This window comes from Molothrus aeneus, chromosome 2 (assembly GCF_037042795.1).
Source record: "Molothrus aeneus isolate 106 chromosome 2, BPBGC_Maene_1.0, whole genome shotgun sequence".
NCBI classification, from domain to species: domain Eukaryota; kingdom Metazoa; phylum Chordata; class Aves; order Passeriformes; family Icteridae; genus Molothrus; species Molothrus aeneus.
Genome location: NC_089647.1, coordinates 106,622,849 through 106,639,642, shown reverse-complemented (window position 1 = coordinate 106,639,642; position 16,794 = coordinate 106,622,849). Strand labels below are relative to the sequence as shown.

Genomic DNA, 16,794 nt, shown 5'->3' with positions numbered 1-16,794 from the left:
AATTCAAAGTATGTTTCAGTCAGTAGATGAGTAAGTAGAAGAGAGCAGACCAGACATATCTATATAAATCCTGGCAGGATGCCAGGCATAGGCAATTGCCCTGTAGACCAGTAGAGTGTGAATATTACAGGTAACATATGGAGACAACTGTCACATCTCACAAGTAGTTTTGTGCAGCAGATATTTCTGGAGATTTTGAGGTTGTGTCATCTTGTTTTAAAGCAATGAATGTGAAGATGATTTGCCTTCAATTTCTTAAGGCCAAGATAAGGTAGTAGTTGAAGACCAAAGAGGTCAAGAATGTTAAGTAGAGAGGAAGGGCATGGGCTGAGAACAGGTAGAGAAAAATAGTGAAGATGAGGGGGTGGAGACTGAATTCTTTCTAATGTCTGACGTCTGCAGTGTTCTTATCTTTCATGAAGTTTTACAAATCATTAGTCTCTTCACTGATGATTATGCCTTTGGGTAGGTAGGGAAATATTCTTTCATTCAACAATGCAGATATTATTCACAGAGGATACCTTTTTTTTACGTACAGATTACTGACATATAAGCTTGGGGGTATATTAGCCTCTCACTGTGTGCATAGCTTTCATTAATGCTAATTAACTAATAATGATGAAGGTGCTGGGGATTGTCTGGAGATTAAAGAGCAGCTGGAAGATGCTGATAACCTGTGATACTGCTGTAGGCCATTGGCCCTAGCAAGTCATTAATCTTGGAAGTACCTGGTACTGTTATAAAATGACAAAAGGCTTTGGAGATGGGCAGGAGGTAGAAACATGCAGGTAGGCAGGTTGTAAATGAACACAGGATTACAGGAGGACCCAGTCTCATAATATGTACATATACAGCCCATAGGAACTGGTCTTCCAGGTCCTATAGCAAAGGGAAGGCTTCTGGGCTCTTTGGGCTTCCTACGTATGGCATTTCCAAGTTCAATCCCCAGAAAGAAGAAAAGAGTGGGAAGATTGTGTGCTGTACTTCTAGTTTGTATATTTCAATGAACTAACTTACTTTGATGTAAACAATTTTGATTAATGTGTATTCAATATGGGCTAAGTAATTAATTCCAAGATATGAGTTAAATATTTCACCATTACCTTTGATATATGATTCAAAACCTTGTGAGATTGCATCATGCTTGCTCTCACTGTGTGCTTTTATAATGGGCTGCCAAGGAAGGGGTTTTGGATGCATTGTTAGCTAGGCTTTGATTGTCTCTTCTTCTGTCAGCTATAACCCTTTGTTGGGAGATTTTGCTAGCTACAGTAAATTAAATCTTTAGATACATTAATTTCAACAAAAGCACAATGACTGTACTTCCAGTGTGCTAGAACAATAGGAAGAGCAGTGGTGTCAGGTGATGGGGTCTAAAAGAGTTGTCAAATTAAAAGTGTGTTTTAGTCATTTAAATCCCCAATTCATTAGGTACAGAAGTTATTTAAATAACATATTAGACAGTAATTTAGGGAGGGAATCATAAGTCAAACAAAGAAGTAATTAGTATATCTCATCTTCAAAGGGCATTCGTATTTTCTTCAAATTCTTAAAAAATTAAAGTGTCTGAAAGTGGTAAATCATTGGCTGCACTCTCAGAACTGTTCTGAAAAGTCTATAAGTAGATGATTGTACAGAAATGCTGTTTTGAAAAAATACCAAAGGTTAATTTTCACTACCCATTTGCAGAACTGTCATTATTTTTTAATAAATAATCAGGAAGTCTCAAAGCTTTTTAGAGTAAAACTTGGCTTAGACTTTCAGAGTTTCTCTTTGATTCTAAGTGGACTCCTTTATGAATAACCTAATTTAAAGTGTTGAGATGTCTTGGCACCTTTACATGTCCATACTCCAAAGTCCAGGATTTTGGTTTTACTTTCAGTAGATTGAAATGCCAAAAGACACTATATCAAAGTATGCCTGTGACAGACCAAGTACCTTTTTATTTCCTTATTATCTTGTCTTTTCCAGCCAAACCTAAGAGTTTCACATCTGTTGTTAATGCAGTGACATTCATTTAGCTTTCAGTATTCTTTGTGACACTGCCATTGGACTGGCAGAAGACAACTATCTTGGGACTATTTATTTACTTGGAGAAGCTGTATGTCCCATTCATGTTATTTATGTGACATGTCATATTTAAACAGAAATCTTGAGATTTCTTTACTTCTTTTCCTTTCTATTTGTAAAAACTTGCTGTTTGGGTTTGGGGTTTTTTTGTTGGTTTTTTTTTTGGAGGGGAAGGTGGGCGTGTTTGGGTTTTTAAAATTATTTTTATTTACTGAATCAGAGTGTAGGAGCTGTTATGTAACTGCTGTAAGCATTGAGGTCAAAGAGTTTTTTACATATGGGAAAAGCTAAAATGTGGTTCTTTTTGTTTGTTTACACAGCAGAATGGGAGTATATTTGTAAAAAAACTATTTATACAGATAATTCATAAGCAGAGAAAAAACAGTGAAAAAATAAATACATTGCATTTTTTCAGCTTTTGATTTAGTTCTTGTTCCAATAATTCTGTCCCAAAATTTTAGGTTACAGGACTGAAGGTCAAAGCTTTAAGGATCCAGAACCACTTAAAGGGTTCTTTGAACCAACAGGATGGGGTATTTTCCTTAAAAATATGGCATATTTGTATTTCCATAGCTATCTGTTGGGGGCTTGGAGTAAGTTTTTTATGTGAGAATAATAGGTGTTGAGCACTTAATAATGAAAGATGTGATGAAGAAAAGCAGTTTATTTGGATTTATGCACTGTGCAGTCCTCTACTTATTGTTTAGCAGTTTATCTTCCTGGGAACAGAGAAGCTCTTAACTGTGTGCCCAAGACCTCAACAAATTTTAAGACAGCTCTGATACTGAGTTGTCATGAAAACATGAGTTAATTTGGACATAAATAAAGAGAGTCTTCTTTTTATAATTTTAGTGGCAGTTCAAATGTAACTATGTAAGTTTTGATATTATTAGACAAATACTGTTTCCCACCTTGAATGAATGCTCCTTTGCATTCCTTATGCAAATTGGAATGCTTGTAAATCAATAGCCACTGTACAAGTTTATTCAGCTGAAAGACTCTATATTACAGGACTCTAGTTCTGTTCCACATCATGGCTTTTGTGCTAAGGTATAGTTGTGTTTGAATTATTTTCTCTCCTGTTTTCGTCTGTTTCATGAAAATCTTCTGTCTACAAGGCTCATCAAATAGCCTGACTGGTTCAAATGACCATTTTTCTGTTTGAAAAACTTCCTTGAATAAAACTCAAAAACATTCTTTTGAGAAAAAAAAAAAAACAAGAAAAACTGTGAAATGCACAGTAAGAGTGGAGTTCAGGTTTACAATAAAATATGTTTAATTTCCATTTAAAGAAAACTCCCATAGTCATATCACAGAAAATGTTTTGTTTGGTCAACTGCTGTACCCACTAATTTTTCTCATGGCAGGAAAGGGCTGTTGGCTACTTAAAGATGTATCTATAGAGAAATGTCATTATGGAGCTACTGTTAGTCTTGTTTGAAGTATGGCTCTAAGTAAACATAGCTTGAATCTAGAAGGTTCTGAGTACTGGGAATTCTTCATTTATTTTATCCTTTCATGCAGGAATTCACTTGCATTGCAAACTTTCTCAAAACTGTAAAAATCAACAAGATACCTTAGAAAATTAGTATGAAATTTACAGTATTCTTTGAATCTGTCAGTAATGCTGATTTAATTTCTTAGTATTTGTCCATTATGGAAACATGGAATATTGAATAGCTTAATATAGAGCTTTAATTAGGACTGATGTGTATTGATCCTGAGATTAGTTCAGTTGCTGAGAGTATGGTGCTAATAATAGCAGTGTTGCAAGCTTAACCAGGGTATGGGCCATTCTAAGTTGGACTTGATGGTCTTTGTGGGTCCTTTCAAACTCAGAATATCCTGTGATTCTGTGGTGTTATGCCAGCACTTTTTCTTGTTTTTCTTAAGCCTTGAAAAATGCAGATTGAATGCAAATCTTACTTGCAGAGGAATTTTTTTTTTCCTAAGTTTTCTGTCTCTTTGCCCAAATATAGCACTGGGGAGGCTTAAGGAGGCTTTTGCTGCCTATTCTTTTGAATAAAAAAAGCATTTAAGTATATTTGTTTAACATCTTAAGTGATCATTACTAATTAATTTAAGCCTGTATCTCACAAATGAACACAATAAATAAATTGAGTTTTTGTTGCAGTAGTGGATTTGAAAACTGTTCAAGAGAGTAGTATATTAAATTAAAATTAGTTGCTATATTTAAATAGTTAAAGAGCTCAAGAATGCATTTGCTAAAGAAACATCTGTATGTGATGTTGAGTTATAATTGAAGAATATGCCTCAATCTCTGTTGGTCCAAAGCTCCCAATTCAAATTGCCAAATTGCCAGGCAGGGATTTGAGTGAAGCAGCAGGACCTTGCCCTGAGGTGGCTGAGTGGTGTTCACAGAGCCCTCCTGATAACAGCCCCAGTGAAAAGGGGCATCTGGGAGGGGCACAGTACCAAAGGATGGGGCTGTTATGGGGGGGGTTATGGCTGTTATGGGGGTTATGGCTGAAACTGATGCTGCTGCTCAATGAGGGAAAATGTGCCTAAGCTTTCAATTTACTTCAAGTGGATTTTGCTGTACTTTCTGGTGGAACTGACAGTCTTTCCTCCTGATGTTTGATGTGTGGACTTCTTTTCCCTTAAACTTTAAGAACTGTTAATAATCTGTAGGCTTTTTTTTTTTGTTGTTGAGGCTGGAGGGAGGAATTTCACACTCTTCACTCAGCAGTGCCTTTAAATATATCTATATATATGTTTATAATATATGTACTCTAGAATCAGTTGTGTAGACTCTTTGGGGTTTGTGTCTCTCAAAAGTGGATTTTACACTAAGGTAAAATGCTGGCATGTCATTTAGATACAGCAATGTAAATGTAGGACCCCTTTTAGAAAGATAAGGGCCTGTCAGCTTTTACTACTATAATATATAAAAAAGTTAAAGTACAGGAATCAATTCAGGGAGAAAAAGCATACTGATATGTTATAGACTTACGTAAAAAGGCCTATTTGGTTTTAAGATGAAAAAAGTAGAAATTCCCATAAATTCTCAGAACAATTCATTTCTACTGAGTACATTTTGTATGGTCTGCTGAAGAAGGTTGTCAGATGCTTTTTCAATTCCCTGTATTACTGTCTTGCCCTGGAGATTCACAAACCAAAATTACAGACCTGTAAAAAGATGAGGAAGAAACAAGTTTGCCATGTCTAGCCTGGATTGAAGAAAGAACCCCACTTGAAGAACCCAAAAAACTGCACAGAATAAATTAAAGGCACATAAACGCTTTCCCTCTAAAATATGTAGGTGTGGCTTTCACACTTATTGCTATACAATTGTAGATTTAGGGGATTTCAGATGAGTAAATTATTTCATACAAAAATAATTTTACTCCCTTATTCTATAAACCAGGAACTACAGTATTCTCTGTTTGATATTATTCTGAATGCTTGTGTACTCTGTAAACAACAACCAAAATCATTAGTTACTCAGTTTTCATCCATTTCAGCCTCTATAAATGTCTGAAAGATTAGATATTTAGGATTAGTATTACCAAGATGAGACAAAAACTAATCTCGCAAGTTTTTTTATCTTCGTTGCATAAGGCTTGGAGCAGAGTAATGCCTACCTTATTAAAGCAATAAAAAATAGGAGAAGAATTGGTGAAATTGGGGAATAGCTCAAAGTGAGAGTCTGAGTGTGTGGGACAACATAATTTGAGTTTTAGAATATGTAGGCAGTATTAATGATGGAGCAGAGAAACAATGGATTAGACCATCTTGGAAGAACTTAGAGGTTGCATCAGGCTGGCAAAGTTTTTATTAAAAAATAATTCTGAGATAAATCAAAAGTTTTGAGAATGTTAAATTACTTTCTACATGAAAAATTCACTACTTTAATTAACACTTTTTCCTCACTAGAAAAGATAATACCTTTCCTACCCTTCCAAAAGTAGTTCAGCATTTAAAAAGTTGGGGGATTTTTTTTTAAAGGGTGTTTTTTCAGATACATTTGCCACAATTACCGTCTGTGAAACAGAAGAGAACAATTATAATTAAGGATCCTTGTATTGCTTAGTCACAGAAACTGCTGCATATCTATGCTCCAAAGTAAATGTTTTCTACTCTTTGATAGACAAATTAAGCTTGAAACCCTCAAATCAAATGTAGACTTTTGTACTGTTACCTGCCAACTGTACCTGAAAATGCAAATCTGAAGAGCTCAAATGCCACCTTCTTCTTCAGGGAAATCCCCCATGAGAAAAAGAGTTTTTCTTCATCTGGTACAAAGCTGACATTTTTCCTAAGTATCATGTGAAGTTTTTGTGTGAGTCAACAACTGAACACTTTGTCTTCTGGTGCCTCATTTACTGCAGATCACCCCATTCTGGAGATTTAAAATACAAACTAGTGCTGCTTCTATGCTGACAGTAGCTTGAGTTGCTGACCTGATATGGTTGCCTGGGTTTCCCAGAAAGACCAAGACTCCACACCATTTAATTATCCATTTATCATTATTTCTTATTCCATGATGACAAGACATTATCTTATTTTAAGAAACTGAAACTATTCCATATGGGAAGTTTTAACTTCATGTTGTCCGGATTTCCAAACCTGCCTCTGTTGGTGTTATTATACATGTGGAAATTTTAGGAATGGTGTTCCAATGTGTTTTGAGGTGGATTATGTGTAGGGAAATAGACCTCTCTGCAATACACTTTGTCTCTTATCAATTAGCTTACTCCTTAAATAAGATTTAGACTGGTTAATCTGTCAAATAAAGAAGGCTTAGATCAGTTTAGCTGAAAGTAGTGATGACAAGGTCAGATAGTTATATTCAGTAGAGATTAGGTGATATTAGATGTAACAATGGATCAAAAAGAAACCCAAGATCACTAGAGAGCACTTAGGTCTAGCTGACTTCTAGAAAATTACATTTTACATTCACACCTTTAATTTGGAGGCAGTATTTTTCCTTCAAATCTCAATTTATTTCCTTCTTAAATAAAATTTTATATTAACTTTCCTCACTTAGTGGTTCTATTCTTCATCTGTGTCCAATTGTCATCATGTCATATGTGATACCCTTCTGTTATTGTTCATTTTTCAGTATTTATATGCACTAAGATATGCAAATGCTCAACTTCAAGACTGAGTAAATGTGCCATGAATTTGATGTACTGCCATAGTCTTCTTAGAATTCTATATATCTGTTAAGTAATTATATATATCTGTTATCTAACATGCAAATATCAACCTACAGAACTCAGTTTTTCAGTATGAGCCATTCTGTTGCTTTTCTGTTCTTCAAATACAAATTTATATTAAGATTATTGAAAATTTATGTGGGAGAAGGCCTTAAGAGATAAGCAGTCCAAATCCTTCTTCAAATCAGGGATAGCTGTGGGGTCAGATCAAGTTGGCCAGGCATGGATCCAGTCTTGTATTGAAGATGGTAATTCACAATATAAAGTAGGTGTCAATTTTCCGTTCTGAAGGAATGTAAGTAACAGAAATGCTGAATTTAAGACCAATAAAAATGTTCTGTACCATCTAGGGTAAGACATCCATTCGTGTATCCTTTGTGGTGTGTATAAATCAGTGCAGTCAGCCAGGTGCACGGGGTGTCAAGGATGATTTTCCTCCCCTTTCTCTCCTTCATTGCTCTCATCTGAGTCCTAAAAATATTCCATAAACTGGTGTTCACACACTCTTTATTGTAAAAGAAACAAAAAACACTTTTCTGTTGTGCCCAGTACCAAACAAAACTATGGATGTTGAAAGGTGCAGGTCAAAAATCAGATAAAAATCATTCACCTCCTGATGAAATTCCAGCCCCAAATGAGAGTAGAAGGAATTACTGGATGCTGGTGTGCAGAGGGTGTGCTAATGCTTTCAGGCTGGTTTGAAATGGTGTGTGCAAGCAGTTAGGAATTTAACAGTCCAGGTGTTTCTCAGGAAGTGGTTCTTCAGTGGTTTTCAAGGTAGTGTCCTGCAAGTGAGGAATTGATGGTTCACAGTCTAGCTGTTGTTATTTCAGTGTTGTGCAGCTTCATCAAAATATCTACTCTTTCTCCTTCCCTTATGCTTAACTGCTGGAGGCATTTCCTAATAGAAGTACTGGGGTTTATACTACATTATTGTTACTGGTCATTGGAAATTTCACTGGTATTATCAATAGAGAAGTAAAAAACTGATTTGGTATCAATACTGATCTCTCTTCACATCTTTTTTAGGTTTTGCTTTTCTTTTTCTGTAGTTGTTTGATAAGTTAAATTAGTGGATGTTTAATACCAGTCACTTTTAAAATTTTTTTAATAGAATTTTCTTATGTATTTCAGTGAACACACAAATCAGGCAACAAAGCAGAACAGGAACTATGTGTAGCTATGAGAAAGTTAAAGCTATGATTATCAGTACAACCTATGTTAATGAAACAATGTATTTCAAGATATGTCTGATGTGTGCTGAGGCTCTGAATACAAATGCCAAAAATATAAGTAAAATAATACAGTGTTAAGGAGCTTTTTATCAATAATAGTCATTGACTTATAAGTTTTTAAAACTAGCAGGTGATCATTGTAGGCCCTGTCTAACTGAACTATTCTATTTTATTCTAAAAGTTTTAAGTATTTATTGAACAACCAAGGCTTTATACTCCTAAAAGGTCTCATAAGAATAGAGTATTAAAAATTAAAATACAGCATTTTAAAGGATTCTCTATGAGTAACCATGTTTATGATTCAATAATGTAGCTATTAGCTTCCACAGTATATTCTGTGTTATGCTATTTGAATTAATCTTACTATAATTTTCATTTTAACTGTTAAGGTCTTGAATTTGTTTTTTTTTTTCTGAAACAAAAAATAAATTGACAGGAACAAAGGATAATTTGTGCTACTTTGCTTCTTTTTCCTCCCACCCCCTTGCCTTCTTTCTAGTTCTTCAGTCAGTCCTGATGGAAAAAATTATACAAGATGATGAGCAACGGCGTCTTTTCCCCAGGCAGCCTCTCACTGCCGCGAGTTATTCTTTGGCAGTCTGAATCTTTCATCTTGGCATTATGATACAGCCTGAATGAGAAAATTAGCATTAATAGCAGTAGCAAGTGTGAGGGGAGCTAGTTTAGGCTGCTGAATTTCATTCCTGTCTAGTACTCTTGAGGGGAGTAGGACCACTGAGAGTTGATGTGCGTGGAAAAAGAGCCGAGGCAGTGTGTTTGGACTTTATTTCCCCTTGTTCTTAGAAAAACATTCTTCTTCACTGCTGCATATTTCCATGCTTTTTTATGTTCTTTTTTCCCTAAAACATCCCCATGTGAATAAATTTATTCAGAGAATAAATTTACCTGTGAGCAAACCTATTTTGATGGATGAGTAAGAATTTCAGCTTTTTCTTTTATTTTTTAGGTTCTTCTTCCCCATGAATATCTATAAACAGTAGTAAATGTTCAGTTTTGATAGCTCAAAATTGAGGCAGAAGAAAACAAAATAGATGTTAAAACTCGCAATTTTTGAGACAACTGTTTTTTTCTGATGTTTGGGGGGGTATTTTTTAGTGTCTTGGTTACAATTCTGAAGGCCATTATTAGAAATTTTATTCAGGCAAACTTTTGGCATGATGCAGATGGTGTTGCCAACATCAGCAGTAGCAGGGAAATCCTAATTCTTATAATATCCATTTCAGGCAAACAGGAGTGAAATTTCATGGGACAAAGTAAAGGCACTTTTAGCTCTTGGGCATTTGATTTGATTTTTCAGAGATTTTCTGTAAATGATGAGACCCAAGAATATAGAATTAAGATATCCATAGAGATGGTCAGGTTCAGGCCAGAATGTTGAGCTCATTGAACAAACAGTGAGAAACTTTCAGGCATGACTTGAGCAATCACTGGACCTATGGAGCAGCAGGATGAGAAAGTAACAGGACTTTTGTCACCTTAAAGAGTGGCTGGGCTTCACAGATTTTTAGGGGTCATAAGAAAAGTAGCCAGACCTCACCAGTACCTGGGGGAAGTACTTTAAACCTTTCGGGAAGTGAGACTTTGCAGGCCAAGTGGTGTCTTGGTAGTTGTATTATTGGTATCATGTTAGTGCTGAGACGACCTGGATGCAATATCAGAAGTTCTGAATTTAGTAATATTGTAGCAAATCTGAGGTTAGAAAGAAAAAAGTTAATTAGGCACAAGTTCTTGTTTTAGAAGCAAGCAAGAGTAGAGAGAAGGATGTCAAAATGGAGAAAAGGAAGTATATTAATGGCAGGTCACGTTTAGACAAGCCAATAGTCAATATGTTTGGCAGGCTGGTCCTTGCACCTATTTACTGCAGTTTGTTCAGTCTTGCATTTAAACTTTGATGCTGATTATCTTCTGTGTGAGTGTGATTTTGTGTGTGTGACCACCAGTGACCTTGAAGCAGGACTGTGAACTGGGTGGGATGAGAGATCAGGGTCCAGCTACTGGAGAAAGGATGGTAGATCACAGGAGGTCTGGGGCAGTAGAGGTAGAGATGTCTGGTGAGAGGACCAGCTGCTCCAGAGGCCAGGAGTCCAGGGCCAGCTATCAGGGATCTGTGTTTGACTGTTGGTGACCACCTGTGGTGATCCCTGAAGCTGGATATTGGTATTCATTGAGTGCTGCTTGTCTTTATGTGGATTTCAAAAAAGGCATGTTTCTCCAGTTACACTGCCCTGTGTGGCCAGGCATGTCAGCACCACGTGCATCCCTGAACCTTTGGCATTCATGTAATCCATTCTGGGAGGGTAAACCCCACAGCAAACAGCCTCCCTCACTCTGTGCAGGCATGGAGGAACCACAGGGTGCAGAGCCCATCAAAGTCCTCTTTTGGTAATTTGTCACAGATTGTGAGCCATGCAGCACCTGTGGGGGCATGGCAAACTGTGTAATGAGTGGGGAGCCCTTGGCTGTGTGGAGGACAGGGTAGACTGGCATGGGACAGGGATGTCCCTCAGAAGCTGTGCCCCACCATGTCCAGAGGTGGGCAAATAGAGCCAAGATGGTCCCAGGACTGCCAGGCATGGCCATGGGGACAGGGAGTGCTCCAAATGCACAACAGGGGTGGATGTGCCCAGCTATAGCGTGGAGACACACCTCATACTTTGCCTGCCCCTGCAGGGCCATCATGAAATATATGGGCAATTTATTATTATTATTTATTTATTATTAACCCTTTAAGCCACTTGCAGTAAGCAGACCTTTCATGCTGCGGTCATTACTCATGAGATTTGTCCCACCCTGAGTGGTTTGCTAAGCCGTGTGCTTGTGGGGAGTTTTCTTTCCCGCCCTGTCATCTCATGTGTTGGATGGGGCACAGCTGACCTTCCCCTGTGAGTAGTTTCCGGTCAGTCAAATCTAAATTTCTACCTTTCAAGTGTATGTACAGACCTCTGCTCAGACTCTATCTATACGCACATACTTGTTTCCGAGAAACTCACGGGGAGTGTATCTGTGAAGCAAGTCATGTAGCCTACTTTGTCTAGAATTTGAGTCAAGTGATTTGATCCCTTTCTCATTAACAATTTCTCACTGTGTTGAATAAGTATTTACAGTTTATTTTCCAGCACACCTGAGGCAGCTTCCCTTCACAAAATTGATTTTAAAAAACTTCCCTGTGATTAGTTAACATTTTAACACCTCAGTTGCATTATTTGCAGAAATCTGTTCTCAGCTCAGCATTGGAAGTGTTGTTTGTACAGCAAAGCTAACTGTCATTTCTTCAGAGTTGTCTGGGATTACTGTAATCTTCCTAAGGTGTGTAATCGCTCTGGTATTTTCTGGGAAAGGCCTAGGATAAAAAGGGTCATAAATTCCCACCCTGTGCCATAGGGCCTCTTTACAAGGCTTAATTTTCTCATCTAGTAGGTCTCACAGTGCTTCAGTTGTGCTGTGAGAGGTGATCAGTGGCCACTGTGACAAAGTGACTTCAGCTGTTTCTTTGCTTATTGCAGTGTGACAGGAGATGCTTATGACTTAATAATTAAAACTGGTTATCCAAGTGACTGGTGCAAAATAAACGAGAGTGTTAATGTAAGAGTCAGCATTGTGGGCATAACTTTGCTCCTACCAAATCTATTGCACAGGGTTCAAAAGGTAGAGTGTACAACTTGAGGAAAAAAAAATGGAGATCTGACACTGCAGCTCTTTCTGGCTCAGTGTATGTTCAGTGCAGTCACATATGAGAGGATCCACTGCTGTGAGCATTCTGTAGCAAACAGAGGATCCACTGCTGTGAGCATTCTGTAGCAAACATTCTGATGTTTAATATTAAGATTAATATGTGTGTTAATATTAAGGTAAAAGGAGCATAAGTCTTAAAATAATTATTTTCAACATCCCTTAGCAAAGCATATTAAAAAAAAGCAAAATATTTCAGAAGTAATCTACTGCAGGTTGGCTATTCTGGAAACTGTCATTTAGGAAAATATAGGTGTATATTTTGCTCAAATTTCCAAACTTTGGCATAAACCCAAAATTTATGCCTGAAACTACAGGCTGGAGTTTACCTCAAAGTTCTATTCATAAACAGTTTAGAAACTGGCACAGTTTATAAAATATGGAATATTAATATTTTACTATTTATCCTAAATTTCTACTTCCATACTACCCATTTTGTGTCTTGACTTTTGCCATTCTGAATAGGCATTCTGTTTAAAACATCAGTGGGTTAGTTATAAAATCTTTATAACAAGAAAGAGTAGTGTAATAAACAGGAACAGCAAACTATTAAAAGGATGCATTATTAAAAAATAAATTAAATCAGAATATGATTATTTGAAGTCACCTTGAGCATTATAGACTTGATGATATCATCACCCAATTTTGCAAACTCTTCTATATTTGTTGATAGTTTTACTAAAAACATTGAATGAAGGTACCTTCTTATGTATATATAAGTTTTTCTTAATGCTTCAAAAGGAAAGAATTAACACATTAACAGGCTAGGTTTCAGGGATTTGTTTGGTATTTCTTTATGTGTTCAGTATATGTTCTTATTAAAGATAGAAGTGTCTTATTTATTTCATTCCATTTATGATGAATGTGTGAACTAAAATAGAGAGAATTATTTTCTTTTACATTTAAAATTTTCTTTTGATAAAATATTGATGTTTAATATTAAGATTAATATGTGTGTTAATATTAAGGTAATCTTCTGGTTTCATCAAAATTGCTAAAATAATTTTAAAGAGAAAATATGAATAAGCTGAAAAATGAACTGAGATGTTGCATTTTTTCCCTGTCTTCTAGCACTTAGATACTAAAAATGTCACACTTAATTTGAAACATATATTGACAGCTCCCTGTTGTTGATTCACATTTGAAAGAACAGAGTTATTAAAAGTGTGTGTTCTCTCTCTATTTGCTGGACTTGTAAGAAAAGTAAAAACTGACCTCTGTCAGTTTCTTCAGTTGCATGGTTTGGGAATATCTTTCAGTACCTTTTAATACTTGGAAAAAAACCCCAACTAAAGCTGTGATGAAAATTACAGTAGGCAGACTCAAGGGAATAACTCCAAAGAATTTAATACAAAAGCAAAACATCTTTTAGAAGATGTTTCTTAGGGCTAATACAGCCTATCATGTTGGATACTGAGTGGATGTGGGTGGGAATGGGAGTGGGGGCTGTCACCTCAGAAGAAATGCTACCTCTTTTCATCAACTAAATACTCTAAAAAGTTAGAGGAAGGAGACTTTTACCTTATGAAAATTTTACTTTTTTCTTTTAACACTCTTCCTTTTGAAATATGTGGCCAGAAATCTCTCTTATCTTGGCACATTGGTGGTGTGTGGGTGTGGGGAAAGAAAAAAGAGAAGGAAAATGTTTGTGAAATGAGGGAGAGAGCTGCATGCATTTCTGGAGCATACAGTGCACTGTATGGAATTACAGTGATATAAAATGCTTGGAAGAGGCAAGAGAAAGCTTGTTTTTATAGTATCCTCTGATACTGCAAGGAAGCACTTGGTATCACAATGCTTAAAGAAAGTTCAAAATCATGAAGATAATTTCCACTTCTAGATAACAAGAATTGAACTTATTTCTGATATTATAAACTAAACTAACAGTGCTAAACTTGTGAATTTCTTTAGTGCAAAGCTAGAAAATGTTCTTTTAGGTATAAGGTCAGTGACAGGCTCTTTTGAGAAGGCATGGAATAGGATTGAAAGTACCACAGAATCATCGAGGTTGGAAGAGGCCTTCAAGGTCATCGAGTCAAACCATCATAGAACCATCATAATCACCTCTAAAGGAGATCCCCAAACACCACATGTTGTCATCTCTTGCACTCTTTCAGAGAGGGTGATACCACAACCTCCCTGGGCAACTTATTCCAATTCCTAACCACTCTTACATTTACTTTATTGTTCCTCTTTTTGTAATATTTAAACTAAAACTCCCCTGGTACAACCTAAGACAGTTTCTTCTTGTTCTTTCACTAGAGACATGGCAGAAGAGATCCACTTCTGTCAGAACCCAGGAAATTACTCTGGCTGCCCTGGAGGACTCAGGCCCCTGCCTGGGGGTTCAGAGACCTTGGCACAGAGCCCAAGACCCCTGTGCCTTTGATTTAGCCCTTGGAAAAAACAATTACCAACCTTATATGAAGAATTACAAGCCACGACAGTTTAAGTAGAATGACAGTGAATTTATCATGGGGTGAAAAATAGATTTTCAGGGTTTTTAGAATGGGGATTCAGGGGGCCAAGATGGAGGGATCTGGGCATGTCCTGCCTTTCTCCTTCTTCTTCTTGGCCTCCATCTTCTGCTGTGATGTTGGCACTTTTAGATTGGTTTAGAGTAGAAGCTCACTGTCCAACATAGGTGATAGGTATTGGGAAGTAATTGTAAATATTGTTGTACATGTAGTTTTTAGTATAAAAAGACAACACCACCTCTGAGGCAGGCAGAGTGCCTCTGACTGTCCTGCTGAGCTGGCCTCAGCAGGACAGGAGAAAGAATTTTATAGATAAGATACAATAAACAACCTTGAGACAGAGAAATGAAGATGCTCTGACTCCTTCTTTCACCGCTGGGCTGGGAAAAGAGACTTTCCAACATATCTCGGGGTCATTCTGACCTGCTAGAGACCCTGAGACACTTCCTCTCCACTTCAGCCTTCTCTCAATAATTATGCTTCATGTCTGTTCCAGGCTGTGAAATAGCTCATAGGCAAGCATGGCATCCCCTGGCATTTCCTCTGGTTTTGATAGGGCTGGCATCCTGCAAGGTTCAGCAATGGCACAGCTATCTCACTGCTCTTCTCTCCTGGGCCTCCTCTCCTTCGTGTGTTTCCTGAAAAGCAGAGCATTTAGCCCACGAGACTCTCTTTTAGTCATTTTGCTTATGTAACTATTGGTGGAACAGAGCCTGCAAGATCATGCAGCTTGGATAAATTGTAAACAAAGGACACTTTAGTTGTTGCATTTCTCAGTTTCATGCCTTTCGCTGTCTTAGTCTCTACTGTCTGGAAAGGAAACTAATTTCTGGTTAGCTACAATGTAATCTAAAGTGCTTGAAGATCACACTGAGGTTCACCAAATGGTACACTTGCTCGATGAAGTGTCTCTGTAGACAGATTTTCTTGTCTGTATTTGTCATGGCTATTGGTGACTCCTTATTTTAGCAAAAAGTATAAAATTAAGATGCTAGGATCTTTATCTTTTATCATGTTCAGAGAACATGACTTGTGCCTTAGGAGACATATTTAATTAAAGGGTCATACAAAGGCGAAGATCAGATGTGAGTTTTTTTAACAAAGTCTAAACTCTTTGGACTTAAATACTGTGGAATAGTTTGAAGTATAGTGTTAATGGTTCATGTGTGAACCATTTAAAAAAGAGGGAGAGAGGAAAAGTTGTATTGCAAATCTTGCAATGTAGAGCCACTCCTATGGTCTGAGAGAGCATTTTTCATTTAAAACAGCAGTCATGAGCCTTCAGAATTCCTTTATAAATGTAAAATGAAAATACCTGCATATTTTGGCTGCAAATTTGTAGCTAAAACTAATCTCACGAATTTTTGATAGCTTAAACTCAATTAATGCTTCCTAATGGCTGGTGCTTATGCACAGCTAGGTATTTTACAGTTCTTTTTGTAATACTAGCACAAATTTCAACTGCTGAAGACCTTGCACTGGCTTTTCACATAATTTTAATATACTTAATATTCAGGTGAAAAAATTACCTTCACCACATCAAATATATTTAATCAAGTGGGAGGAAATGAAATTCTTTCAATTTACCTCAAAATTGACTTTCAATTTCTTATAAATACTTTTACTTAGTTATATCACTCTTTCAAAAAGTGATACTTGCAAGACAAAATATCCTGTGGAGAAAAAGACTAGATATTTTTATGGAACAAATGCTTAATATGATTTTACTCATTTAGTACAGTGAAGGTAAAAGACCATAGATTTTAACGTGATTATTATAATATAAAAGTTAAGACTATTGAATAAACATATTGTGCATTGATTATAAGTTCTATCCAATAGCGTAGATAATCAATTTGCTGTGTGAAGAGTCCAGTCTTTTTTGCCTTCCTTCAAGTTACAGGAATTTCTGCCTCGTGTTTGGATGTATCCAGAGCACTGTGATCTTTACTGGCATAGGGTTTGAATGTTTCTTTCAGAGAAGAATTTAGGGATTTAATTATTTTCCTCACAAGTTGTTCAGTGGTCATGCATAACCAGAATGACTTGATGTTGCATGCAGTGAAAAAAATATGAGGG

General features: G+C 36.6%; 1 protein-coding gene across 1 annotated transcript in view; it reads left to right on the top strand.

Annotated features, from left to right (window-relative positions):
- The window catches only part of DMD (dystrophin), a 1,043,102-nt gene that overhangs the window by 591,440 nt on the left and 434,868 nt on the right, over positions 1-16,794 (top strand). The gene's annotated exons all lie outside the window — the stretch shown is intronic.